This window comes from Syngnathus typhle, linkage group LG6, assembly GCF_033458585.1.
Source record: "Syngnathus typhle isolate RoL2023-S1 ecotype Sweden linkage group LG6, RoL_Styp_1.0, whole genome shotgun sequence".
Lineage (NCBI taxonomy): Eukaryota > Metazoa > Chordata > Actinopteri > Syngnathiformes > Syngnathidae > Syngnathus > Syngnathus typhle.
The window spans coordinates 19,971,782-19,974,281 of record NC_083743.1 but is presented as its reverse complement, the minus strand read 5'-3'; the positions used below and the strand labels follow the sequence as shown (position 1 = coordinate 19,974,281).

Here is a 2,500-nt window from a genome sequence, read left to right as displayed (position 1 = left end):
GTGCGCATGGTGGATGTCGAACAGGGGGTCGCTTGCGATCACTGTGGGCGCCGTTTTCGGACGGCTGTTGGAGTGTCTCAGCATAAGCGACAGGCCCATGCAGCGGAGTGGTTCACGGCTCGTAAAGAGCGGAGCCAGGCTCGTAAGGGTCCAAGGAGGGAGAGGAGGTGGAGCGTGAAGGAGGAGGCTCGGATGGTGAAGCTTATGAAAAAATACAAGAATCATAGGCTCAAGAATGTGGTGGTGGCCCAGATGTTGGGAACGGGCAAGTCCGGAGAGCAGGTGAGGTGGAAGTGGGGGTCCCTGTGCGGTCGTGCGGCAGGCGGTACGTCTGGTGTGCGTTGGCGAGCCCTGGCTGCCAGGGCGACACCCCAGAAATGGACCTGCCCCCCGTCGCTTCCAGATCTGGTGGAGAATAGGGTTCTGGAAGAGCTGCTGGCGGGGGGTGAGGAGCACCAGGCCACCGCTGCCTTAGTCAAGAAAGCAGGTCGGGAGCCTAGCCTGATCGAGTCCTCTGCTTTGGATCTCATGAAAGCCCTAGGGGGTAAGGTAGTATGGCCGACAAAGTCCGCGAGGTCCAGACCTCGAGACCGATGGAGGACGGGTTGGACGAGGCGGCTCGTCCAACGTAGGAGGGTGTTCTACCACCAGCAGCGCGGCTATTCTGAGGCGAGGAAGGGGCTGGCACGGCGGATCTTGGATGGTCTGACGCCCCTTAGGTGTGATTTGCCGCTGGAGTTGGTGGATAGGCACTTCAGGAGTAAGTGGGAAACGGTCAAGCCGTTTTATGGACTGGAGGGCTTCGAGGTGGGACTGACCGCGGATAACGAACCATTCCACCACCCGATCCTGGGGCCGGAAGTTGTATCTAACTTGGCTAAGATGAGGAATTGCTCTGCACCGGGCCCAGACGAGATCAAGAAGCAGGCTCTTCTTGGCTGGGACCCGGACGGTACGCAACTGGCGAGGCTGTTTACGACATGGATGGTGCGTGGAGTCGTTCCCCAAGTCTTCAAGGAGTGCAAGACCCGGTTGCTACCCAAATCGGCTGACCCTACTGAGCTGGGTACTGTGTCAGGCTGGAGGCCTGTGACTATCGGGTCAGTCGTGCTGAGGTTGTTTGGGCGGATAATGGCGATGAGGCTAGCGCGTGCCTGTCCTGTTAGCCCCCGGCAGCGTGGTTTCGTCGCCGGCGCGAGTGGTTGCGAGGAGAACCTCATGATTCTTGACCGGATCATGGGGCATTCGAGGTCGGCTGGCGTGCCGCTGGCAGTCGTGTTCATTGATTTTGCGAAGGCTTTCGACTCGGTTTCTCATGATCATGTCCTGTGTGTTTTGGGAAGCTTGGGCGTGGACAGACGTGTAATCGAGGTGATCCATCACTCGTATGTGGGCTGCTCGACCAGAGTGGGTTGCGGAGGCGCCTATTCCGAGCCCATTTCCATGAAGGTTGGTGTTAAGCAAGGCGACCCAATGTCCCCACTGCTATTCAATCTCGCTATGGATCCTCTCATCCATAGCCTCGAACGCGAAGAAAGTCACCTGGTCTGGGGCGACCGCCGAATCGCCGCGTTGGCCTTTGCGGATGATCTAGTCCTGCTGAGTGGCTCGGAGGAAGGAATGAAGAAGAACTTGGTGATCCTGGAGGTCTTTTGCCAGCTTACGGGGCTGGCTGTCCAGCCAAGTAAGTGCCACGGTATCTGGATGGGTCCAAACGAGAGCGGCTGCGTAGCTTGGAGGCTGTGTGGGAAGCCGATACACATGGTGACTCTGGGTGAGTCAGTTCGATATCTGGGGGCCACTATAGTGCCGTGGCGGGGAATTGTCTCTGAGGGTCTGGACGAGCAGGTGAGTATGGGGCTGCAAAGAATTACGGCGTCGGCGTTAAAGCCTTCGCAGAAGGTACTGGTGTGCAACACATTCTTACTCCCGAGAGTCACCTTCAGGGCAGTTGTCGGTAAGGTTTCAGCGACCAGATTGAGGTGGCTTGACGGGAAGGTGCGGATGGCTGTGAAGAGGTGGTTGCGTCTCGACCCGTCCACAGCGGGGGGCTTCATCTATTCGCGGACTCGCGACAGCGGGTTGGGCATCGTTAAGTTGTCCGTTACTGTTCCCAGAATACAGGTCAGGCGCACCTGGAAACTCTGTTGGTCTTCGGATGTGTGGTTGAGATCTCTAGCTATTGAGGCGGTGCAAAAACCTGCCTGGTTGAGGTTGTGGGTTGCGGCAGGCGGAGATCCGGGCGGTGTGCCGACACTAGGCACAGGGGGCGCCGTCCCGGCTGCAGTTGCGAGCGCGCTAGTCCTCCCTGACTGGCGGCGTGTGGAGAATCTGGCCTGGGGCGCATTGTGGGTCCAGGGTGTGGGAGTGGACCTGTTCCGTAACGATGCGATCAGTAACACGTGGCTCGCGGACCCTCAGGCTGTGATGTTTCGTCAGAGACACTATCTGGTCGCACTCGCACTGAGAGCGGGTGTATACCCTACCCGGGAGTTTCGAG

The 2,500-nt window shown here is 58.6% G+C and overlaps 1 pseudogene; it reads left to right on the top strand.

Moving 5' to 3' along the window:
• Nucleotides 1-2,500, top strand: part of LOC133156250 (28S ribosomal RNA) — a 9,635-nt pseudogene that overhangs the window by 5,003 nt on the left and 2,132 nt on the right.